This window comes from Leucopleurus acutus (assembly GCF_964270905.1).
Source record: "Leucopleurus acutus genome assembly, chromosome: 5".
NCBI classification, from domain to species: domain Eukaryota; kingdom Metazoa; phylum Chordata; class Mammalia; order Artiodactyla; family Delphinidae; genus Leucopleurus; species Leucopleurus acutus.
In genome coordinates, this window is record NC_139147.1 from 57274094 (window position 1) to 57301961 (window position 27868).

The following is a 27868-nucleotide window of genomic DNA, read 5'->3' on the forward strand; positions in this document are numbered from 1 at the left end:
ATTGAACAACTATCTTCCTCATCCCATCCCCTCGTAATCATCATTCTATTGTTTGCTTCTATACATTTGACTATTTTAGGTCTTCGTAGAAGAACAATCATGTAGTATTTGTCCTTGTGACCGACTTATTTCTTTTTTTTTGTGGGGGGGAGGCAGGTTCAGCATTGACAGTATATGATTTATTGTGGTTTAAAGAGCATCATTCAATGAATCAGTGAGTGGTTGCAAGCTTTTTAATTTAAACAAATTCTGATACTGGTTGTCCTTCCTTCTTCCGCCTCTTTCAAGATTATATGTAGCTCCTCCAATGATATTGGTGTCCAGATTTGTCAATTATTTAAGCAATTTAACCAGACTAGTGTAGGCTTTTCCACTGAGTCAGACAACAGACCTCATTTGTGCCTTGAACATAAATCCTGATAAAAGGGGTTTCAGAGCAAAAGCAAATTTGATATCTAATATTTAGCAAGTAGTCTGGGAAGACTTTTACTTAGAAATCAAAATTTTAATGAACTATTTCAATTCACTATTGCATTTCTGAAGATGAACTAGTCTGGTGTAATTCTCTTCTTTCAAAGTTCTTTACTGAACTTTCTGTAATTGCTTTTCATGCAAGATTTCAAACATTTGGCCAGATATACATACTGACACAGAAACTAGCATTTTGAAATTGATATGCATATACATAGTGGACAACCTCCCCGATTAACATTTAGGATATAGAATTCTCCCAAAATAGAGCTGAAAATACCATAGTGTTTTTTGTTTTTGTTGTTGTTTTCAAATACTCCACTTGTGGCCCTTCACTTCCTCATTTATTCCCTTTCTTTCTTCTGCCAACCAGATGTGAGTACTGGCTAGGAATCTGTCTTGGCCTCCTGTATTTTTTTCTTCCTGTTTTTCTCTTCCAAGAGCTTTCTCCTTATATAGGTTCAGCTCTCACCTTTATGTGTGTAACATCTCAATCTATGGTGACTGACTTATTTCACTTCACTTCTTCCTTCCAGATGCTTAATGTCTTCCAGGACCATCCATGTTGTCACAAATGGTAGGATTTCCTTCCTTATTAAGTATTTCATTGCATGTATATACACCGCTTTTTCTTAATCCATTCATCTGTTGATGGACATTTGGGTTGTTTCCATATCTTGGCTATTGTGATGCCAAAAAATAAAAATAATGCTGCAACATGGGAAGGCAGATAGCTCTTTGAGATTCTGATTTTAGTACTTTTGGATATAAAACCAGAAGTGGGATTGTTGGATCATGTAGCATTTCTATTTTTAATCTTTTGAGGAGCCTCTATACTGTTTTCTGTGTCAACTGCATCAATCTACACTCCCTCCAACCATGCACAGGGATTCTAGTTTCTCCACAACCTATCCAGTACACACACACACACACACACACACACACACACACACGTATATAAAAGCTATCCTAATAGATGTGAGGTGATATCTTTTTGTGATTTTGATTTGCATTTCCCTGATGATTAGTTATATTCAGCACCTTTTTGTATACCTATTGACCATTTGTATTCCTTTGAAAAAATATTTATTCAGGTCCTTTGCCCTTTTTTTTTTTTTTTTTTTTTTTTTTGTGGTACGCGGGCCTCTCACTGTTGTGGCCTCTTCCATTGCGGAGCACAGGCTCCGGACGCGCAGGCTCAGCGGCCATGGCTCACGGGCCCAGCCGCTCCGCAGCATGTGGGATCCTCCCAGACCGGGGCACGAACCCGTGTCCCCTGCATTGGCAGGCGGACTCTCAACCCTTGCGCCACCAGGGAAGCCCCTTTGTCCATTTTTTAAAGAAAGGTTGAGCTCTGAATTTTTAAAAACTAAACAGTATTTTTAGAACAGTTTTAGGTTTACAATAAAATTGAGAGAAAGAAACAGATTTCCCATATATCCCAGCCCCACACATGCATACCACACAGCACATTACCACCAGAATGGTACTTTTTTTTTTTTTTTAAAACAAAGGAAGAACCTACATTGACACATCATAATTACCCAAAGTCCATAGTTTACCTCAGGGTTCACTCTTCATGTTGTACAGTCTATGGGTTTGGACAAATTTATAATGACATCTATCCATTATTGTAATATCATAGAGAGTATTTTCACTGCCCTAAAATTCCTCTGTATTCAGCTTATTCATAACTCCCCCACTCTTACCCCTGGCAACCACTGATCTTTTGACTATCTCCATAGTTTTGTCTTTGTCAGACCTCCATATAATTGGAATAATGCAGTATGTAGCCTTTTAACACTGGCTTCTTTAACGTAGTAGCAGGCATTTAAGTTTCCGTCATGTCTTATCATGGCTTGATAGCTCACTTTTTTAGCACTGAATAGTATTCCATTGTCTGGATATACCACAGTTTACTTGTCCATTCACCTACTAAAAGACATTTTGGTTGCTTCCAGATTTTAGCAATTATGAATAAAGCTGCTATAAACTTATCTGTATTCATGTTTTTGTGTGGTCATAGTTTTCAATTCCTTTGCTCCTAAACATCAAGAAGCACAATTTCTGGATCGTATGATAAGATTAAGTTTAGTTTTGTAAGAATCTGCCAAACTCTTTTTCAAAGTGGCAGTTCCATTTTGCATTCCCACCAACAATGAATGAGAGTTCCTGTTGCTCCATATCCTTTTCAAAATTGGGTATTATCAGCATTCTGGATTTTGGCCATTCTAATATGTGTCTAGTGGCATCTTATTGTTTTAATTTTTTTGCCCATTTTTCATCAGATTATTTTGTATTTTATTATTGAGTTGTAGGAATTCCTTATAATAAAACCCAATCTGAGGGTTGCATTCTACAAGATAACTGGCCTGTACTCTAAAAATACCAGGGCTGAGAAATACAAAGATGGACTAAAATGCTGTTCAAGTTTAAAGGATTAAAGGCTAGGGAGAACTAAACAGAATGTATGAACCTGAATGAAATACAGAGCAGAGTTTCTTCTGGAATTTCTTCTACAATTTTTGCTATAAATGACATTATTGGGGCAATATGCAAAATTTGAATATGATCTGTACATTAGATAATAGTACTGTATCAATGTTAGTGTCTTAATTTTCATAATTTGCTATGGATAAGCATTCAATTTCCTTGTTCTCAGAAAACATACACACTCACAGAAAAGCAACAATAAGACAAATATGGTTAAATATTAACAATTGAGGAATCTAGTGAATAACTAGAGTACTTTGTAGTATTTTTATAACTTTTCTATAGACTGGAAATTATTTTGATGTACGAACTTATAGGAAAATGTCATGATGCCAAAGAATGGTAAATGGAAGAAGAAAGATTAATTATATACTACTTTTAGTTTAAAAAAAGGTTTAAAACTATATATCATGTATCAGTATATATTTACTTAAAATGCTAGAAAGAAAGAAAAATATTGATAATATTTAGCTCTAAAGGATGGGATTGTATGTGATTATTAACTTTTCTTCTTTATATATTTCAATATTATCCAAATACTACAATAGATATTCATTATTTTTATCATTGGGAAAAAATGTTAAACATATTTTATAAGTAATTATATAGCTTAAGGCCAAATATCGATCTCTTGAAAGTTAACATGCACTGTATTCTTTTTATCCCTTTTCCTCTGATAATTAACATGTACTTGAGTTCCACAGAAGACTGTTTTAACTCTTAAAATAACTTACTTCTTTGACTATAGTCATAGGCAGTGAAGCTTTTAGTTTCTTATAACTAACTGTCTGAAAGGAAGAATAGCTAATAAGAGTAGGGACTACAAGTAAAATGGACTTGGGTTCTAATCTTTTTACTGGCCATAAGATCCAAGATAAATCATCTCATTTTTTAATTTCTTTATTTTTCAAATAGGGAAAATACTAGTGAAGTATTTCATGAGGTTTGCTATGGGCTGAATTGTGTCCTTACCTAATTCATATGTTGAAATCCTAATTCTCAGTACCTTAGAATATTTGGAGACAGGGTTTTTACAGAGGTAATTAAATTAAAATAAGATTATTAAGGTTGGCCCTAATACAATATGACTGGTGTTTCTGTAAGAGGCAATTTGAACACAGACAGATACAGAGAGAATTCAATGGCAAGCAGCACAGGGAGAAGGCGGCCATCTTCAAGTTACAGAAAGAAGCTTAGAACAGATCCTTCCCTCAGGGCTCTCAGAAGGAACCAATATTACCAATACCTTAATCTTGGACTTCCAGACTCCGGAACTGTGAGAAAATGAATTTCTCTTGTTTAAGCCCTTCAGTCTTTGTTATGGCAGTGCTAGCAAACTAATACAAGGTTATAAGGAGCATTAAAAGAAATCATATGACGGCTTCCCTGGTGGCGCAGTGGTTGAGAGTCCGCCTGCCGATGCAGGGGACACGGGTTCGTGTCCCGGTCTGGGAAGATCCCACATGCCGTAGAGCGGCTGGGCCTGTAAACCATGGCCGCGGAGCCTGCGCGTCCGGAGCCTGTGCTCCGCAACGGGAGAGGCCACAGCTGTGAGAGGCCCACGTACCGCAAAAAAAAAAAAAAAAAAGAGAGACCATAAGAGTAAAATTTTAACAATTGCCTGGTACAAAATAAACTTAATAAATGGGATTTATCATTATTGTTTTTAAAATATAAAAGTTCTCATGATTACAGATTTTTTTCTGTATAGTTAATCCTAAAATAAAATGCAATTGCGATTCTTTCATCAATTCTTAAATCAGAGACTGTGACCTGAAAAATAATTATTATAATTATATATTAAAAGTGACTTTGGAGTTAAACAAGTCTAGCTCTTTCCCTTTTATTTTACTGAGAGCAGAGAGATTATATAATTTTTGTCCAGGTAGAAAGCAAGTCAGAGACAAAACTATTTTTATTGTATAAACCTCCAGACTTTTATGCAAGAATTATTTTATTCCACAGTATGTTACTTATAGCTATGTTTGTTTTATAAAATTGTCACTTTTCTATATAAAAGATATATTTTCTCTTTCTCCTGTTTTCTACTCTTCAAAATTAATTTGTGTTTCCCTATTTCTGTGTAACAGGATATACCTTAATTGTCCAAATTACTTTTTATTATATAGGGACTGTTTCTGTCTTTTGACTAGGAAGATCATATCCATGAGACCTCTTTATATTCCAGGAAGCATTAGGATCCACCCTATAAAGCTGGCATCATTACTTTTATTGCCATAGAGTCTGTTGGAATCCTATTTGGAAAGCTGGGGTAAAAGCAGTTGGCCACATTGGAGGAGTACTGAAGTAAAGGTTCATGAGCCCAGACCAACTACGAGGCTGAAGCTGTGCATGGGGGTGGGGGTATACTCAAAGTAGTTGGGAGACAACCAAGGTCATACACATCTGGGAACAATGCATTGTTTGTGGGCCACTCAGAAACAGGCGCTTAAAAGAACCATATAGGGTTGGAGAGAACCATACATATCAGGATGAACAAGTGAGGATCTGGTCAAGCTATAGTTGGAATATAGATACACTTTCCTTTCACATCTGCGGAAGGAGGAGAGAGATGTGAACTCAGAAAATTGCACGTGGAGTGATTTTTGCCTCAAAAGTTGAGAGATGGTTTAGAATTCAGGAATTTCTGCTTCCCCTTTCCAGTGTTAATGGATCATTATTTTCAAAGTCACCTTAGAACACCCTGACCAGGAAATCCTGAGTGGCCAAAACTTGCACAGCATGCCTATAGTATGTCTGAGAGTCTGTCTTTGAAAAATATTCCACTTTAGAGGCTTTATTAAATTCCAATTGGATGACTTCTTAACTTCTGAGATGATCCAGTCTTCAATAGTTTGATGGACTTTATGAATATCATATAAGGAAGCTTTAACTTCTTGTTTAGGTAAACTTGAAAAATAGATGATTTAGTATGGAATCACATCTAAAGATTTCAAACTAAATTGGAAATAGGTAATCAAATCTTAATAAGTCCTTATTTAATTACAATAAGATAACAACCACCCCATGATGGTTATTTCTGTGTTTTGGACCTTCAGCCCTTGAGCCTACAGATATCCATAAATCTCCTTTCTCCATGAAAGCATCTTCACAATATAGGTTTGGAATGAAAAAAAAGCAAGATACAGGAAAGGGTGATGAATATACTAACCTATTAAGTAAAAAAGAGGTGAAAGCTAATATGTATTGCTACTTACTTGTACATGTATAAAATATTTGGAAGGATATAAAAATGGAACAACAGTGTTTATTTGTTGGTGGTGGCAGGGGCACTGTGGAATGGGAACTTGGAAGATGGTGTAAGGGATTGGAAGGAAAAATAATTTTTCTAGTAAGCACATACACATGCACATACACACATGTATATACACACAAATATATGTGTATATATATAAATATATAATTTTAGCTTCATAAATATCTTACCTATTCAAAAATTTTTAAAAGTAGTGTTTAACAGTAACGTGAATTACTCCTTAATTAAAATTAAAGTGAAATAACTGAAAACCAAGTAGTGAAACAAGTATAAGGTTGGGTGTTGAGATATTTGGATATAATAAATTTTAAACATGGTGATTGAAAGCTCAGAAACATTGAAAAAATACAGTATTTGCCTAAAATCCCCATCAGGTTTTTTTTTTTTTTTTTTTTTTTTTTTTTCCGTACGCGGGCCTCTCACTGTTGTGGCCTCTCCCGTTGCGGAGCACAGGCTCCAGACGCGCAGGCCCAGCGGCCACGGCTCACGGGCCTAGCCACTCCGCGGCATGTGGGATCTTCCCGGACTGGGGCACGAACCCGTGTCCCCTGCATCGGCAGGCGGACTCTCAACCACTGCGCCACCAGGGAAGCCCCCCATCAGGTTTTAAGTACCTAATTCTAATGATTTATGGAGTTTAATAAATAAGACAAATCAGAAATGTAAATATGTTAGTGTACATCAAATTTATAATTTCATTTTTGCAAGAGTAATTTTGAAGACTTTCCAAGAATCAGAAAACCACATGTTAGAGCTTTGCAATTTCTCTGTACTTTGACAAATTCGACAAATAGAGTAAATTGAGAAATAGCCACTCAATGCTGAATTATATTGGTGCAGCTCCTTAAGAAAAGCTGTGGTTTACCTGAGCCATAGTTTATTGAAATGAATCTAACATTATAAATCCTCTTTGTGATGAATTCTTTGCTTAATACCATGTTTAAAAGAGATGTTAAGGACAATAAAACAACCCACCATCCTGAAACTCTGATGTGTTTCTCACTATTTAGACCCTTTTTCTATGTATCATCCCAGGTACCTCACATTCCTAGTACATCTGTACCACATTACTTGTGTATGCAGTATTGCCATCCTCCCACAGCCCCCTCAGAATACCTCTTCTCCATTTCTTCAGTCATTTAAGTCTTTCCTTCACAGCTCACATAAAATTCTAGTTACTCTCGGGAATTCCCTGGCAGTCCAGTGGTTAGGACTCAGTGCTTTCACTGTGGCAACCTGGGTTCAGTCCCTTGTCGGGGAACTAAGATGCCGCAAGCCGTGCAGGGCACAGTCAGAAAAAATTATATTACTCTCATTGTTTTCCACTACCAGCCCCAACAATCTGAACTTTCTGAAGAGCTCTTATCAAGGTCATTGATGGACCCAGATACTACTTATTTCATCTGTGCTATGGCATCCATCATTTACCAAAGGACCTTAAAGTCACAAGGGGGTTAATGAGTAAGATACTAGCTTCATTCAAGAGACTGAGTTCAGGCATTGAAATTATGGATCCCATCAACATGGGCAACTGGACTTCAAAACCAGCAGGCTGTAAAGTTGAGAAGCAGCTAAAATATCCATACCCATAAGGGAGAAATATGCTTGATACCTAGTTCTTAGCATAATGTCTAGTATATAATATATGCTCTCTACTCAATGAATATTTGTTGAACAATAGAATCAACTCCATTAGTTTCTATACAAAAATTCCATTAAAATGCAAATTTACTGGACATTTCATCGAAACTGAATTTAAGATGGCTTCTTCTTTTTTTGGTAAATCAGTAATAACTCCTTCTGGCAAACTTAACACTGTGTGAACACCAAATTGTAGTAAATGTAGACTGATTGTATGTGGAAAATTAGAATGTTGTGATTAACAAATCAGTTAAATGCGCATTCTGTGTGTATGGGTGATTTGCCTTAAATGTCTTACGTGAGATTTCCTGATTACAAAGTAGTTTATCAATTATCTTCTCAACTAGATTGGAACCAGTAAGGTGAGAACTTCATCTTCTCTCCCCTGGAATGCCCAGTTCCACATATGTTTGGTTGTTGATGAAAAATGTGAGACGTAGAGAGAAGCAAGTTGACATAAAGCAACTGTATGATTGCCCATGATCGAAAGGACTTAGAAAATTTTGATCAATCATAGTAACATCAAGGGACAATTTTGAAGCAAGAATCTTTCTCTTGCCAGTTCTCTAGGGGTACTTTCCATTCCTTGCTTTGAACTTGGAGATGAGTCAGTAGAGCAAAAGAAATCAGAGTAGTTGGGCAAGGCTCCAACCAAACCACCTTCTCCTCATTGATTTTTCCAAAGCCAACTCCTACTGGCACTCATGACTAGCTCCATGTTATCATCCACTTAGGGCCCTTCAGTCCAGCAGTTTGGCCACATATTGTTACCAACCATCATTCTGCTGTAACAACCATTCTGCTGAGTACAGTAGACTGTACTTTGTTTTCACCAGGCAAGAGTTAACCTAATTTGTTTCTAATCTAGTTATGTTTAATGATATAGTGACATTACGTGCAGAAGTTCAGTGGGGGAACTTTATTACTTGTTAATAATGTCGAATCATAACCAAATCAATTTCAAGTAGCAATGCCTGATATGAGGAAAGGTCCCTTTCATTTCAGTCATTGCTGAGTAAAAATTTGACAGTGGTTTAAATTCATACTGTTAGTGCAAAAATGGTTTTTAGAGAATATCTGGTCCAGATTTCTCATTTTCAAACAAGAGATGAGCAGCTTGGGGAAGTTGAGCTCCCTCAGTGCATTTATGACTCTGTGATAGAAGTAAAAATAGAAGGTAGGTCTCCCAACTCCTTCAGTTCTACAAATACTGATTTTTTTCCTATACTATACTATACCATACTTTCTAGCAACAAAATCTAAAATAAGCAACAAAATTAAATGGCACAATTGTGATCATTTAAAGAAGAAAATGTGTGAACACATGATTTTAATTTGCTTATACTATTTCCAGTTATACTGAAAAGTAAAATGCAAGCATATTAAGAGAAAAATGAAACAATGTTTTTCGCTTTCATGATAATGTTTAGTGTTTCATAATTTTGATATTACTGTTTCAAAAAGAATTTAAGGGGGGCTTATTCTTAAACTGTCAGTTATTAAAATGTGTATACAATTACTATTACGGCATTAATAGAAAAGGCTGGTCTCTAAATGTTGGTGATAAAGATGAATAATTCTCATAACTAATTTCTGAACCATGTGTTTCAAATTTCATGGGTGTACTAATATAGTTCTCTGCATGTTATATTTCAGAGGTGTATCTTAGAATAATTGTTTCATGTATGTTCAAGACACACAAGCAAAATTCAGTATAATAAAGAGATTCTTATAGCACAGTTACATTAGACAAGCAAGTCTCTTATAGGTAAGGACAGGGTGAATTCAGTTGAAATTATGATTCACCATTCCATTCATAAACACTTATCAGTGCTAACATGCTTTCTAAGCTTCAGTAGTCTGAATAGTTTATAGCAGTCATTGCAAAAGAATCATTTCTTCTTTAAATGGAGAAATATTGCAGACTCAAGAATTCTTTTCCTTCTGGAACTGTTACTCTTATGAGATAAATATGTGTGTTTCTTTAATGATGCACACAAGCAATTTCAAATAAAATGGGAGTTATGCAGAGAGATTGAACAGAAAGTAGACCCTATCATGGTTTAACTAAATAGAGCTCAGTATCTGAAAAGATGTCACTCTTATGATCAGTATGAACTTGAACAGATATTCAACTTTTGCAAAATAATATAACCCAAGATATTACCCAGTTAACAGGAAGTTTTCTAGCAGTCAGTATATACACCATAATAATTTTGTATCTCTACTCAAAGATGGAAGATGGTCCCTGTTCCCATGCCTGATATAAACTGCAGAAAATAAGATCATTCACTATGAAGAGAAGTTTGGTGACATGTTAGAAAGAAAAAGCCATGTTGGGTAAAATTAACTCTGACAAATAATAGAAATAACTTCTATCAGGAGAATACTCAGGACAACGTGCCAATGAAGAAAAAATTTTAACTAGAAAAACATTATTATAGCAATAAAAAAGAGATAATTTTCACCTGCTGTGAAAATACAAAGTTAAAGAACTCTATTAAGACAGCATGTGTAGTGTAGTAGTTCACATCCATTAAGTCTGGACTCCCAATCATTGTAGTATGATTATCATACTTAGTTCCTATACATAAAATATTTTGAGGATATTATTATCCTCTTTTTTTTGAGATTAGAAATCTGAGTCGTAGGCAGTGTAAATCATTTACTTAAGGCCATACAGCTATTGACTGGAAGAGGTGAGGTTCAAATCCAGAGAATCAGATGCCACTGCCAACCACTTGATCTCTAAAATATACTGGTTTCTGCAATTTTTAAATGATTAAATAGAGACCCACATGCCACAAATGTTGGGAACTACAGACTGGGAAGAAAACCTGTACAGTCAGAGAAACCTGGGCTTGAATTCCATTTCCGTCACTGCTAGAACATGTTGAGGAACTTAATTAATTATTGGGCTCTCAGTTTCTTCCTGTATGGATTAAATCCTGGTTATCAATATTTATTCTCAGTGCACTCAGGAAATGTGAATGATCACTTTTAGATTCAAGAAAGGAAGTAGACACAAATGTTGAAGCTGCAAAAAATAATATGTTTCAGAGCATGAAAGATGTAGGTAGAGTTGAATTTATATTTCACAAGGATTAAAAAAATTTGCTATGGACTAGATTTTCATTCTTCTCTCCTGCTTACATTTATATTTTATATTAAAATAATTCTGTATTAACTTTTTATATGAAAGTTTTTTTTTAGTTCTAATTTTTTAACTGCCTTCTTAGGATTTTGCCCTGTTCCATTATTTTTTATCTTCATTTTATTGAATATAGACAAAATAAAATGACAGTTAATATATTTTAACATCTTTATTGGAGTATAATTGCTTTACAATGGTGTGTTAGTTTCTGCTGTATAACAAAGTGAATCAGCTATATATCCCCATATCTCCTCCCTCTTGCGTCTCCCTCCCACCTTCCCTATCCCACCTCTCCAGGTGGACACAAAGCACCGAGCTGATATCCCTGTGCTATGCGGCTGCTTCCCACTAGCTATCTATTTTATATTTGGTGTGTATATATGTCCATGCCACTCTTTCACTTTGTCCCAGCTTACCCTTCCCCGTCCCTGTGCCCTGAAGTCCATTCTCTATTTCTGCGTCTATACTCCTGTCCTGCCCCTCGTTTCTTCAGAACCTTGTTTTTTTCTTTAGATTCCATACATATGTGTTAGCATATGGTATTTGTTTTTCTCTTTCTGACTTACTTCACTCTGTATGACAGACTCTAGGTCCATCCACCTCACTACAAATAATTCAGTTTCATTTCTTTTTATGGCTGAGTAATATTCCATTATATATAGGTGTCACATCTTCTTTATCCATTCATCTGTCGATGGACACTTAGGTACCTTCCATGTCCTGGTTATTGTAAATAGAGCTACAGTGAACATTGTGGTACATGACTCTTTTTGAATTATGGTTTTCTCAGGGTAAATGCCCAGCAGTGGGATTGCTGGGTTGTATGGTAGTTCTATTTTTAGTTTTCTGAGGAACCTCCATACTGTTCTCCATACTGGCTGTATCAATTTACATTCACACCAACAGTGCAAGAGGGTTCCCTTTTCTCCACACCCTCTCCAGCATTTATCGTTTGTAGATTTTTTTGATGATGGCCATTCTGACTGGTGTGAGATGATAATTCATTGTAGTTTTGATTTGCATTTCTCTAATAATTAGTGATGTTGGGCATCCTTTCATGTGTTGCTTGACAATCTGTATATCTTTGGAGAAATGTCTACTTAGGTCTTCTGCCCATTTTTTGAGTGGGTTGTTTTTTTTGGTTTTTTTTTTTTTTTCGATATTGAGCTGCATGAGCTGCTTGTATATTTTGGAGACTAATCCTTTGTCAGTTGCTTTGTTTGCAAATATTTTCTCCCATTCTGAGGGTTGTCTTTTCGTCTTGTTTATGGTTTCCTTTGCTGTGCAAAAGCTTTGAAGTTTCATTAGGTCCCATTTGTTTATTTTTGTTTTTATTTCCATTTCTCTAGGAGGTGGGTCAAAAAGGATCTTGCTGTGATTTATGTAAGAGTGTTCTGCCTGTGTTTTTCACTAAGAGTTTTATAGTGTCTGGCCTTACATTTAGGTCTCTAATCCTTTTTAAGTTTATTTTTGTGTATGGTGTTAGGGAGTGTTCTAATTTCATTCATTTACATGTAGCTGTCCAGTTTTCCCAGCACTACTTATTGAAGAGACGTCTTTCCTCCATTGTATATCCTTGCCTCCTTTGTCATAGATTAGTTGACCATAGGTGTATGGGCTTATCTCTGGGCTTTCTATCCTGTTCCATTGACCTATATTTCTGTTTTTGTGCCAGTACCATGCTTTCTTGATTACTGTAGCTTTGTAGTATAGTCTGAAGTCAGGGAGTCTGATTCCTCCAGATCCATTTTTTCCCCTGAAGATTACTTTGGCTACTGGGGTCTTTAGTGTCTCCGTACAAATTTTAAGATTTTTTGTTCTAGCTCTGTAAAACAATGCCATTGGTAATTTGATAGGGATTGCATTGAATCTGTAGATTGTTTGGGTAGTATAGTCATTTTCACGATATTGATTCTTTCAGTCCAAGAACATGGTATATCTCTCCATCTGTTTGTATCATCTTTAATTACCTTCCTCAGTGTCTTATAGTTTTCTTCATACAGGTCTTTTGTCTCTTTATGTAGGTTTATTTCTAGGTATTTGATTCTTTTTGTTGCAATGGTAAATGGGAGTGTTTCCTTAATTTCTCCTTCAGATATTTAATCATTAGTGTATAGGAATGCAAGAGACTTCTGTGCATTAATTTTGTATCCTGCTACTTTACCAAATTCATTGATTAGCTCTAGTAGTTTTCTGGTAGCATCTTTAGGATTCTCTATGTATAGTATCATGTCATCTGCAAAGAGTGACTGTTTTATTTCTCTTTTCCAATTTGGATTCCCTTTATTCCTCTTTCTTCTCTGATTCCTGTGGCTAAAACTTCCCAAACTGTGTTGACTATTAGTGGTGAGAGTGGGCAACCTTGTCTTGTTCCTGATCTTAGTGGAACTGGTTTCAGTTTTTCACTGCGAACGATGTTGGCTGTGGGTTTGTCATATATGGCCTTTATTACGTTGAGGTAAGTTCCCTTTATGCCTACTTTCTGGAGGATTTTTATCATAAATGGGTGTTGAATTTTGTCAAAAGCTTTTTCTGCATTTGGGATGATCATTTGGTTTTTATCATTCGATTTGTTAATGTGGTGTGTCACGTTGTTTTGCGTATATTGAAGAATCCTTGCATTCCTGGGATAAACCCCACTTGATCATGGTGTATGATCCTTTTAATATGCTCTTGGATTCTGTTTGCTAGTATTTTGTTGAGGATATTTGCATCTATGTTCATCAGTGATTTTGGCCTGTAGATTTCTTTTTTTGTGGCATCTTTTCTGGTTTTGGTATTAGGGTGATGATGGCCTCGTAAAATGAGTTTGGGAGTGTTCCTCCCTCTGCTATATTTTGGAAGAGTTTGAGAAGGATAGGTGTTAGCTCTTCTCTAAATGTTTGATAGAATTCGCCTGTGGAGCCACCTGGTCCTGGGCTTTTGTTTGTTGGAAGATTTTTAATCACAGTTTCAATTTCAGTGCTTGTGATTGGTCTGTTTATATTTTCTAATTCTTCCTGGTTCAGTCTCAGAAGGTCGTGCTTTTCTAAGAATTTGTCCATTTCTTCCAAGTTGTCCATGTTATTGGCATAGAGTTGCTTGTAGTAAGGATGTCTCATGATCCTTTGTATTTTTGCAGTGTCAGTTGTTACTTTTCCTTTTTCATTTCTAATTCTGTTGGTTTCAGTCTTCTTTTTTTCTTGATGAGTCCACCTAGTGGTTTATCAATTTTGTTTATCGTCTCAAAGAACTTTTAGTTTTATTGATCTTTGCTATCATTTCCTTCCTTTTTCATTTATTTCAGATCTGATCTTAATGATTTCTTTCCTTCTGCTAACTTTGGGGGTTTTTTGTTATTCTTTCTCTGATTGCGTTAGGTGTAAGGTTAGGTTGTTTATTTGAGTTGTTTCTTGTTTCCTGAGTTAGGATTATATTGCTATAAACTTCCCTCTTAGAACTGCTTTTTCTGAATTGCATAGATTTTGGGTTGTTGTGTTTTCACTGTCATTTGTTTCTAGGTATTTTTTAATTTCCTCTTTAATTTCTTCAGTGATCTCTTGGTTATTTAGGAGCGTATTGTTTAGCCTCCATGTGTTTGTATTTTTCACAGATTTTTTTCCTGTAATTGATATCTGGTCTCATAGCGTTGTCATCGGAAAAGGTACTTGATATGATTTCAGTTTTCTTAAATTTACCAAGGCTTGATTTGTGACCCAAGATATGATCTATCCTGGAGAATGTTCCATGAGCACTTGAGAAGAAAGTATAATCTGCTGTTTTTGGATGTAGTGTCCTATAAATATCAATTAAGTCTATCATGTTTAATGTATCATTTAAAGCTTGTGTTTCCTTATTTATTTTCATTTCGGATGATCTGTCCATTGGTGAGAGTGGGGTGTTAAAGTCCCCTACTATGATTGTGTTACTGTGAATTTCCCCTTTTATGGCTCTTAGCATTTGCCTTATGTATTGAGGTGCTCCTATGTTGGGTGCATAAATATTTATAATTGTTGTATCTTCTTCTTGGATTGATCCCTCGATCATTATGTCATGTCCTTCTTTGTCTCTTGTAATAGTCTTTGTTTTAAAGTCTATTTTCTCTTATATGAGAATTGCTACTCCAGCTCTCTTTTGATTTCTATTTGCATGGAATATCTTTTTCCATCCCCTCACCTTCAGTCTGTATGTGTCCCTAGGTCTGAAGTGGGTCTCTTGTAGACGGCATATGTATGGGTCTTGTTTTTGTATCCATTCAGCCAGTCTATGTCTTTTGGTTGGAGCATTTAATCCATTTACATTTAAGATCGTTATCAATATGTATGTTCCCATTACCATTTTCTTAATTGCTTTGCGTTTGTTATTATAAGTCTTTTTCTCCTCTTGTGTTTCTTGCCTAGAGAAGTGCCTTTAGCATTTGTTGTAAAGCTGGTTTGGTGGTGCTGAATTCTCTTAGCTTTCACTTGCCTGTAAAGGTTTTAATTTCTCTATGGAATCTGAATGAGATCCTTTCTGGGTAGAGTAATCTTGGTTGTAGGTTTTTCCCTTTCATCATTTTAAATATGTCCTGCCACTCCCTTCTGACTTGCAGAGTTTCTGCTGAAAGATCAGCTGTTAACCTTATGGGGATTCCCTTGTATGTGAATTGTTCTTTTCCCTTGCTGCTTTTAATATGTTTTCTTTGTATATAATATTTGATAGTTTGATTAATATGTGTCTTGGTGTGTTTCTCCTTGGATTTATCCTGTATGGAACTCTGCGCTTCCTGGACTTGACTATTTCCTTACCCATATTAGGGCAGTTTTCAACTATAATCTCTTCAAATATTTTCTCAGTCCCTTTTTTTTTCTCTTTTCCAGGACCCCTATAATTCGGATGTAGGTGTGTTTAATGTTGTCCCAGAGGTCTCTGAGATAGTTCTCAATTCTTTTCATTTTTTTTTCTTTATTCGGCTCTGCAGTAGTTATTTTCACTATTTTATCTTCCAGGTCACTTATCAGTTCTTCTGACTCAATTATTTTGTTATTGATTCCTTCTAGGGAATTTTTAATTTCATTTATTGTGTTTTTCATCATTGTTTGTTTGCTTTTTAGTTCTTCTAGGTCCTTGTTAAACGTTTCTTGTATTTTCTCCATTCTATTTCCAAGATTTTGGATCATTTTTACTATTATTACTCTGAATTCTTTTTCAGGTAGACTGCCTATTTCCTCTTCATTTGTTGGTCTGGTGGGTTTTTACCTTGCTCCTTCATCTGCTGTGTATTTCTCTGTCTTCTCATTTTGCTTAACTTACTGTGTTTGGGGTCTCCTTTTCACAAGCTGCAGGTCCGTAGTTCCCATTGTTTTTGGTGTCTGCTCCCAGTGGGTAAGATTGGTTCAGTGGGTTGTCTAGGCTTCCTGGTGGAGGGGACTGGGCATGTGTTCTGATGGATGAGGCTGGATCTTGTCTTTCTGGTGGACAGCACCAGGTCTGGTGGTGTGTTTAGGTGTCTGTGAATTTATTATGATTTTAGGCAGCCTCTCTGCTAATGGGTGTGGTTTTGTTCCTGTCTTGTTAGTTGTTTGGCATAGGTGCTCCTATGTTGGGAGCTACAGTGCTCCCAACATAGGAGCTACAAGCTACAGTGCTCCCACTGTAGCTTGCTGGCCGTTGAGTGGAGCTGGGTCTTAGCATTGAGATGGAGATCTCTGGGCGACCTTTCACCATTTGATATTATGTGGGGCTGGGATGTCTCATGTGGACCAATGTCCTGATGTCGACTCTCCCACATCAGAGGCTCAGGCCTGACACCCGGCCAGAGCAGCAAGACCCTGTCTGCCACATGGCTCAGAAGAAAAGGGAGAAAAAAATGAATGAAAGAAAAATAAATAAATAAAATAAAATGAAGTTATTAAAATGGAAAGAATTATTAAAAATAAAAAAAATTAATAAGTAATAAAAATAGAAAGAGAAAAAGAAAGAAGAGAGCAACTAAACCCAAAAATAAATACACCAGTGATAAGAAGTGCTAAAAACTATACTAAAAAAAAAAAAAAAAAACACCGACAGTCAGAACCTTGGGACAAATGGTAAAAGCACAGCTATACAGACAAAATCACACAATGAAGCATACACATACACACTCCCAAAAAGAGGAAAAGGAAAAAAAAAATGTATATAGATACATAAAAGGAAGAGAGCAACCAAATCAGTAAACAATTCTACCAATGATAATAAGCTCTAAATACTAAACTAAGATAAACATAAAACCAAAAGCAAATTAGATGCAGAAAGGGAACCCCAAGTCTACAGTTGCTCCCAAAGTCCACTGCCTCAATTTTGGGATGATTTGCTGTCTATTCAGGTATTCCACGATGCAGGGTACATCAAGTTGACTGTGGAGATTTAATCTGCTGCTCCTGAGGCTGCTGGGAGAGATTTCCCTTTCTCTTCTTTGTTCGCACAGCTCCCGGGGTTCAGCTTTGGATTTGGCCCTTCCTCTGCGTGTAGGTCGCCTGTCGGTGTCTGTTTCCCACCCAGACAGGATGGGATTAAAGGAGCAGATGATTAGGGGGCTCTGGGTCACTCAGGCCGGGGGAGGGAGGGGTGTGGACTGTGGGGAGAGCCTCCGATGGCAGAGGCCGGCATGCTGTTGCAACAGCCTGACACATGCCATGTGTTCTCCCAGGGATGTTTTCCCTGGATCACGGGACCCGGGCAGTGGTGGGCTGCACAGGCTCCCAGGAGGGAAGGTGTGGATAGTGACCTGTGCTTGCACACAGGCTTCTTGGTGGCCGCAGCAGCAGCCTTAGTATCTCGTGCCCATCTCTGGTGTCCGCACTAATAGCTGCGGCTCGTGCCCATCTCTGGAGCTCATTTAGGTGGTGCTCAGAATCCCCTCTCCTCGTGCACCTGAAACAATGGTCTCTTGCCTCTTCAGCAGCTCCAGACTTTTTCCCGGACTCCCTCCCAGCTAGCCGTGGCGCACTAGCCCCCTTCAGGCTGTGTTCACGCAGCCAACCCCAGTCCTGTCCCTGTGATCTGACCTCCGAAGCCCAAGCCTCAGCTCCCAGCCCCCGCCCGCCCCGGCGGGTGAGCAGACAAGCCTCTTGGGCTGGTGAGTGCCGGTCGGCACCGATCCTCTGTGCGGGAATCTCCCCGCTTTGCCCTCCGCACCCCTGTTGCTGTGTTCTCCTCCGTGGCTCCGAAGCTTCCCCCCTCCGCCACCCGCAGTCTCCGCCAGTGAAGGGGCTTCCTAGTGTGTGGAAACTTTTCCTCCCTCACAGCTCCCTTGCTGAGGTGCAGGTCTCATCCCTATTCTTTTGTCTCTGTTTTTCCTTTTTTCTTTTACCCTACCCTGGTACGTGGGGAGTTTATTGCCTTTTGGGCAGTCTGAGGTCTTCTGCCAGCGTTCAGTAGGTGTTCTGTAGGAGTTGTTCCACACGTAGATGTATTTCTGATGTATTTGTGGAGAGGAAGGTGATCTCCATGTCTTACTCCTCCACCATCTTGAAGGCGTCCCCTGACAGTTAATTATTATAGATGTGAAACTGCTAAGTGTCCATGAAGCAATCTCTTTTTATTATCTACATTATAGTGTAAGGAAAAATGTTCATATATAACCTGAGTTTAAGCCAATGACATGCAAGCTTATTACAGTAGAGTCAACAAACTAAAAATTTGCTTCCATATATTATACTTTAATTTTGTTTTGGTTCCATCTGTTTTGTCTCATGATGTATAAATGACTTAATTTTATCTGAAATCTAAGAAAAACTTTTTCAGATTTTTTTTTTTATGATCTGAAGAGAGCAGTGGTTTGAATATCTTATTTTGCTTATTAAATTACAAAACTTGCAAAATTAAATCAAATGTCTCACATCTAAATAAATATTTGTGATTTTACTTTATAAACACAATAAATTTTTTAAAATTGTGACTCTTTGTAGGTCACAATAAGATGCAAAAATCTTTGAAATTATTTTGGAAGGTTAAATATAACTTTATTGAAATAAAATGACAGAAATAAAATAAAATAAATGATTTTTCCCAGATCAGAAAATTTTCTAATATAATTTTAATTGGCTTGACATTGAATTCTGCCAATGAAAGTCTTATATTAAATTAAAGAATTTTATTTCTTTCAGATTTTTTCTAAACTTTTGTATATGTGTATACCAAACATACACAAACATATGCATTTATATATATTTTTTCCCCTTGGAGAAAATATATTTATTTCCATGATATAGATATTATATATATATATATGGAATAGTTGCCCAGTTCTGATCTGAAAATAAATTGAAAAGAGAATGGTGAAAACTTTCAGAAATCTGTAACTAGGCTTTGAACAGCTCTTCCATAGCTGCTCAAGGCAAATAATGCTTGTGTTAATATCTAAGTCAGATGTAACAAAGGAGAAATGCTCAAAATACTATGATGTTGTTACAGTTTGTTACAACAAAAGGGAAATTTCACATCTTCTTAGCTTTACGAAAAAAGCCAAATAAAACAAAAATGCTGAAGTTGGACTTAAAAACAAGAACACAGCCCTTCCCTACAATCATATGAGAGAGGCATTATGAGAGCAGGTGTTCAGTGGCTTGCATTTAGCTAAATTTGGTTCAGTCAATGACTCACTGTTGAGAAAAGTTGACCTAGTCAGTTTTAAAAATAGTGGTTTTTGAATACTAGCACCCAGGGTGAAGTTGACCATATAGCACACATTAATGGCATAGTTTTTTATTTAAGTATTTTTTCTATGACTTGCTCAATTATTGCAAAAAGCAGCAAATACATCTCAATTTTACTTATCCACCCTCCTTTATCCACAACTTCTCTAATGTTTTCTATGCTTATTCAGTTGGCTACAAGACTGTGTGTGTCCGTCTGGCTGCATGATGATAGCAGATTGGTTGTTGTATTCATCACCTTTGTTTTCTCAGTGATTTCAGTGTTTAAGCCACCAGTGATTTCCACTGTCTCCCCATGGTCATGTGTTGGAGTGGTAACCAGAATAGCTGATTTGTATTAACTGCAACAAAGGATGTTTTCTAGAACATGCTTGGTGGCCTTTCAGTTGTTTTATTGGCTGGACTTCGTAATTTTTTTTCTAGCAGAGTGCACAATTTCTCACCATCCCAGACCACTGTACATATAAACAACAGACTGATCTACGGTCATCCATAGAGCAGTCAAAGTACATCCATGCATTACACCAACTGTTTCACCACCCTTAATTCTAACCCATCTGCCTTTCGTTACTTTTGCTCTGAGTCCACACCTACTTGGTTTCTTGCTTCTCCTCCCTTTCAGGATGGTTTGATATTCCTCCCCTTCTAAGGTGTTTCTCATTTCTAACCCAGTGATTAGCATTTTAATACCTGTCCCGTTGATGCATTCATTTCTTGTACAACTCTGCCTCTCAATTTATTAATCTGTTCTCTGAAACATTTCTTTTCTCTTTATTGGGTGTGTGCTCTTCAAGTTCATTAAGTTATATCCAGAGCCATGAAAATAGACTCTCACTCTTCTTCCAGAGAACATTCTGGAAAAGGGTGTGTCCTTTTTTTTAATAGGAACCACAGCCCACTAGACTGCAATACCAGGGTCTATTTCTCACTGATCTCTTCAGCTTTCCTATGTTAGGCTAATAAGGGAATTCTGCCTGTAAGATCATCTAAATCTACGAATTGTGCTCCTCTTTCCTCTGTAAATATCTACAATTATTTAACAAAAACCAAACTGCCAATTCATAAAATATTCATTAGCAACTTCCACACGGTCCAACATCCTTCAATTCTCTTTTGTAGACACATATACAGTTATACTAATCATGTTCTTTTTATTAGTTGTTTCCATCAATTCATTCAGGAAAAACCTATATTAAGCATACCCTTTTAGTTGCTATTGCTTTCTGAGCAATTGCATCATGCCAGACATTTTGATAAGTGCTTTATAAAAATAATCATATTTAATTTTCTCAATAGTCCTACAAGATAGGTTGTAGTAGTAGTAGCAGTAGTACTTCCTTTTTCATGATATGAAGACTGAAACTAACGTGATTAAATATTTTGTCCAAAGTTACACTATCAGTAAGGAGACATGCCAAGCCTCCAATTCAAGAGTGTATAATTCTGCAACATTAACCAATAATGTATGTGACCTAAATAATGTATGTGACCTAAATAATATATGTGACCTAAGCCGTATTTTGAAAGTGTAAAAACCTATCTGGGATTGTAAGAATGAATATCAGTAAGACTGAAAAAAGGAAAAGGCAGTTCTGCCATTAATCAGGATGGGTAGGAGGTTGGACACAGAAAAGCTAATCCCCAAATTAACAGAAAAATTATTTCCCCGAGGCCATGCAGTAAAATGCCATAACAAGCCTCTCTTTGTATAACTTTTGTTTGCGTACGAGTGATGCTCCCAGAGTTCTCTGTTTTCCTCATCTATTACTGAGGACATCTAATTGCTAAAATGCTGTCATCTCATGACAGCACCCAATCCCTAGTGAATCCTCGTCCTCTTAATCTCACCTAAAACCAGCAGCTAATCCGGAATTAATGCCCTCTTCCCTTAGACACTTTTCAAAATAATTCAGCAGTAACCAAAACCTTTCAAAAGATGCTTCCTTGCTCCCTCTTGTCGTGTGGCATTTCAGAGCTCCTCTGGAGTGCCCTCCTTTGCTGCATCAAGTTAATACATCTGATTTTATCAGACTTCAAATTTGTGCCTGGTGGCCTTTGGCTGATTAAGCTTTTAACAATGCATAGTGAATTAATACGCATAAGTAATTCCCAGAGGAAGAAAAACAAATAGCCATTAAATATTAGAAAGAATGTGCCTCTTTTAATAAAAATACAAATGAAAATGGTATGCCACTCTATCAATTTGGTAAAGATACTTTAAACTCTTAAAGATTCTGTATTATCAAGAGAAGACGGGTATGTAGTACAAGTACAGGGTAGTAAAGGAGAGGAGGCCTGGATACTGTCACACGGGCAGGTGGAGTTATATGTTACTTCAGATTCCTTCAGATTTTCTGGAATGAACTTTGGACTTAAAATATTCATTTGTAATCTAACTTTTAATAAGTTATTGAAAAAATAATAAAAGTACAGAAAAAATTTACTAGGATATTCATGGCAGCACTTGCAGAAAACAATGATATAAATGCCCCCAAAGAGACATTTAGTTAAACAAGTGATGGTACATGTATAAAACAGAATTCTATGCCAACAAAAAGCCTTTTGTAAATTAATATTTAGTGACATAATATACTGCTACATTAAAAAGGTAATTTATTAAGCAATACATACAGGAGATCAAAATTTCATTAAAAATTTTAGATGTGTGCATGCATATATAGGTATTTATAGAGAAGATATTAATCAAAATGCTCTTAAAGGCTTGGGTGGCAGAATAATAGGTGTCATTCTCTTTCTTGTACTTTGTGCACACATATTCCTTTATAAAACAAAATATGAATATGGTGTGTAATGAATCTGAAATCCATAAACATTGTCATTGTTTCAGGCAAAAGAATGTTAGTAGCCAATATTTTCACTATTTCTTATTGGCTTGCAATTGGCTATAGTTAATAATACTTGTATCATAAGCCTGATACTTCATTCCACAAATCCGATACCCTCGATACATCAGACTACATTTTTTATGTGAAAAGAAGGAAAAAGAATGGAGTAAGTTAACAGACAAAGGTCAGTGAAGTTCAAGCCCTTTAACCCAAAGCTAATCCATAGATTAGAGCAAATACATTCCTTTCCATAGACTTGATTTAAGACCTCAGATGACCAGAGAAACGGGTTAAACATGGTACAAAACATACATTGCTGGAAAACTTCCTCCTGTTTACCCTCTCCACCTACACCCCCACTTCCCCAGGGGAGACCAGACCACCTAGACACAAGGTATCAGTAGAGGCTGACATGAAAGCTAAAGCCCTCTGTGTCTGCCTGTCCTATAACAACAAAGAAAAACTGAAGTACCTTTGGTTAAATACAGGTGACTCGCCTCAATTTCTCATGAAAACATCCTTCTTGAGTTACCCCTTCACAAAGAAAGATGGCAGGTGTGGATGGCCTGAAGGTGACCCTGACAACTGAAGATATAGAATTTCTGACTGTCATTTAGCTACAACCCTTTAATGACTGCTAACTCAACCATGGCATTCAACAGTACTGAAGACATTTTAATATATTTCATCTCACTTTTGAGTATTTAATAGTATTAATATTGATTGAAGAATATAGTTATAAAATACTAGATAATAGATAAATAATATTTTTGTGTTATTCCCTACCGACCTGTGTCCATGAGCCCATATTACTCACTGGATATGAATAAATATAGCCACGTGCCTATAATTACTACTTCTCCTATGTTAGCACATGAAAGCCACTCAATAAAGTTAATTTTAATGAATTTAGTTATGTTCATATCTCATGCATGATTTGTCATGGTAAATAATGTGTAATATATTTAATTTGTAGGCATGTCATTCTCAGTTTACAATAAATGCTTTTATTCTCATTATAATATATACATAATTGTATTGTTTAATACATGGAAAATATAGAAGATTATGAGACCAAAACTTTTCCACAATCCCATCAGCCCCTACTTTCCCCAAAATCTGCAGTTAACTTTTGAAATATTTTCTCTTTGTATGCAGGTTTTACCTAGTTGAGATCAATGTGAGTGTGTGTATTGGGTTGGCCAAAAAGGTCGTTCAGGTTTTTCGTAAGATGTTACAGAAAAACCCGAACCAATTTTTGGCCAACCCAATATGTATCCTTAATATACTTGTTGTCCCAGTTTTTCATTATAACATTATAACATAATTCTACATAGGACACAAAAGTGTCTTAATAAGTCATTATGATTCATATGTACCCACTTAATTGATACATCTAGAGATAGTAACAAATTCTATTGAATTGTTAGAGCTACCCATTCCTCTTCCAGCAGAAGAGCCTCTTAACAGCTCTTGGACCTCGAATATTGTATAAATTGTGTATAAAATGTGTATTCGGATCTCTCTCATGATATAGCCATGATTAAAAAGTATCTACATCAATGATTCCCTTTTTCTCACTGTACCTTCACAGCTGGAGGGAGCTTATAACTGTAGCCTCCTCTCTTTTTCCCCCATAAATCTGACTTTAGAGTGCTCCATTTTCATTTGACAATAGTAGGTGTATATTTCACAGATGTCATAGTGGAATTACAAAGCTAAACTCAGAAGTATTCTGTTTTTAACATGCAGCTTCCTTTTGTAATTCATTTTTTTAATTTTGAAAATGTCACAACTTATACACATATGGGAAAATATTTGATATGATTTCTCCCTCTGTTGAAATTCAACAACTTATATTGTTACAGATTGGAATAATATGGCAGGAACGGATGGCATAAATCTGAGTCTATTCGTTTTGCTAACAACTCAACCTGATTGCCAAGTCTTCAGAGCTGGTAATACTGATGATGAGGAAACCAAACACTCCACAATGCAGATCTCTCATCTGAGGGTAAACAGGTAAGAAGCAAAAATACTACATTATACTTTAACTTAAAATTCATTCATCATCTATATGATAGGCTCTAGGTTACAGTTCCCTTGACCTTGAGGACCTCACTGTTGAATGGGCATGTCAGATATGTCAAGAAATGACTGTAATGCAATAGTAAGTCATATAAGGGTTTTTCAAAGAGTATAATGGAAGCAGGTGTAAACTCCTTCCCTTAAGATTAGTAATCTCAGATGACACATAACAGAAGGAAGACGTTTAGTGATTTGAGGGCCTATCTGTTAATCTCTGAGATCCTTGACCAATCTTCAGGCAAAGTTGTTTTCTTTTCTTCTCTCTGTTTTGACCCACTAGCTGTCCCTTCAGCTAATCTTATAAGAACATTAGGGGGAGAGTGGAGTTTGAAGAGGGGGAGAGTGGAGATCAGAAAAAAATGCACACATTCTCTAAACCATCCTCTCTTTCAAAAGAGACAGGTACTTGGACATTTCAACAGGATATAACAAAATCTATACACTAACAATTTGTCATCTGAGAAAGGCATTTCAGTTCAAGTCCATTTGCTGCTAAGAATTCGTTCAGAAAGCAAAAATGTAAACCAGTATTTCTTGGGTAATGTTGTATTTTCAGTGAAAATGTGATATGCATACGTTTTTTATCCCCCCCCAAAAAGTCATTATGACTTTTCAACCTAAAATGAACGGAGACTTTACTCTTTAGAAACAAAAATAAACAACAGATTAAACGAGGGAAAAAGAAAGAAAGAAAGGAAAGGAAATCATACTCCTTTGGGAGAAAAGATATTAAGAATCGCAGTTGTTTTTCTTTCCATTCTATGTCAGTTCAAGCATATCCAACCAGAGATTAAAGATCTATCCTGACAATATATTCAGAAGGAGATAATGAAGCAAAGAACTGAGAGGTACAACTTTGAATTACATTATCGAGTCTATTTATGAATTTTACTTACTACTTCTGCAGTTCCAATATTTCTACTGAGTTCTTTATTTACATGGAAACTTTTTCATATAATAGAGCTTCATATAGAATAAATACAGAAGAATAATATAGAAGAAATAAACATATAAAATCATAAATAATCTCAGTAGTTGGAAGTGTCATGGAGAAAATAAATCAGGATAATATGATAGGAAGTGATTTAGGCTTTATTGAAAGTTTCTCTGTGGCAGTGACATAAAATTTGAGCCTTAAATGAGAGAGAAATATTCATGTGACTAGAAAGAGTTTTTCATGCAGAGACAGCTAATTCAGAGGACCTGAGGAAAGTCCTTGCAAGTCATTCATAACCTGATTTGGAATAGCATAACCTGATTTACATTTTTTAAAAAGATCACTGTCTACTCTCTAGGAAACTGATTATCAAAGGACAACAGCTGAAGATGTGAGATCAGGAAAAGCGCTGTTGCATTGGTCAACATGAAAAGTGAGGGTGGTGTAAACCAAAGTGTTGATAGTAGAGGTGGAGAGAAGCAATAGTTGTCAGGGCATATTTGGAGAATTACTAGAAAGTAGAGTTGTTCAGAAATACAAATGCATTATTTATGGGGTCAAAGGAGTGGAGGAATCAAGCATAATCTGTATTTGGAGACTTGAACCACTAGACAGAATCTGGTGTAATTTGCTGAGATGGGAAATTCTGGGGAAGAAACAGGTAAGAAGAGATGGGGGAGAGGATTAGTTAAGGGTAATCAAGAATTCTGTTGCAAACATGTTAAATTTGAAATGCCTATACAATACTCAAGTAGAGATGCTATGTAGGGGGTTATATATACATTTTGTGACCTAAGGGAAAAGCTACACTGAGCATAAAATTTTGAGTATCATAAGCATAAAGATGAATTTTAAAGCCAGAGCTTGAAGAATATCACTTTGTATCACTTTGAGAGAGAATGTGTGGATAGAAGAGAAAAGGCCCTGGGATTCTCCAAAAGGTAAAAGCTGAGAAGAATGAAAAGATTCAGGAAATGAGCCTGAGGAAGACTAGCACCCAGGGTAGGAGGAAGACAGACACTCATGCCATGGGAGCCTAGCAAAGTGTTTCAAAGTGAAGGAGAGCAGTTTATACACACCGGCAATGTTGCCCAGAGAATGAGTAAGATGAAGACAGAGAAGTGACCAATAAAATTGGTAACGTGGAGATCATTGGTTACCTGGAGAAGGGCAGCTTCAGAGGTACAGTAGAGAAGGAAGCTGGGTGAGAGGGAACAGAGATATGACTGGAAGGTGAAGAAGTAGTGAAAGAAATGAGAGACGAAGATAGTAAAGGAAGAATAGGGATGACTATTTTTAAGTTTGTAATGAGTTTGTGATGATTAACGGAAAAATTGTTTGCAACAGTGAGGTGAATGTGAGATAAAAGGGAAGTTTGTGTTTTATTATGTTGGACCACTTTTTTCACATCGATAGGAATGATTCACAGAAAGGAGTTAGGGAGAAATAAGATGCAGGTGGTGGTGGCAGGAACTACAAGAACCAAGCCCTTAAAAAAGTTACAGGGAATGAGATGCAAGAGAAAACAGAGAGAATAGGTCTTCAATACAACCTATGATTTTTAATTGATAAGAATAAAGAAATAGAATACAGATGTAGATACAAGTAAGTTAGGGGATTTGGAGGCAAGATGAGGGAATTCCAGTCTAAATGGTCAATGACAGTGAAGTAATAGGTGTGACTATTTGCTCTGCGTGTGTGTGTCTGTGTATGTGTGTGTGTTTAGGTATAAAGAGTGGAAGTTTGATGAGAAAGAAAGTAAGAGAATAGTAAATTAGTTATCTTGAGATTAGAGCAAATACAGGGTGGAAAAATCTCATTAAACCTCAGATTTAATTTTACAAATTGATTTAAATATAGGACTTATGAAGATAAAACAGGATCAAGTATGTAAAGTCCTTGGATACAGTGTCTGAGATAAAATAGAAGCTCTAAAAATGATAACTTTATTACCCATACATTTTGTAGCCCTGGCCTTTTGATTAATTATTAGAAAAAAATAGAGAAAATTAACAAAAATGGGAAGAAAGGGTAAATGAATATTCCTCTAAGTTCTTTTTTTTAAATTATTGAGGTATAATTAACATACAAAAAGCTTTACGTTTAAAGCATACACTTTGATAAATTATATATATGTATGTATGTATACACACACACACACACACACACACACATATATATATATATATATATACACACACACACACACACACACATATATATATATATATTATATATATATATAATATATATATATTATATATTTATATATATATATATTTATATATATAATATATAATTTATATA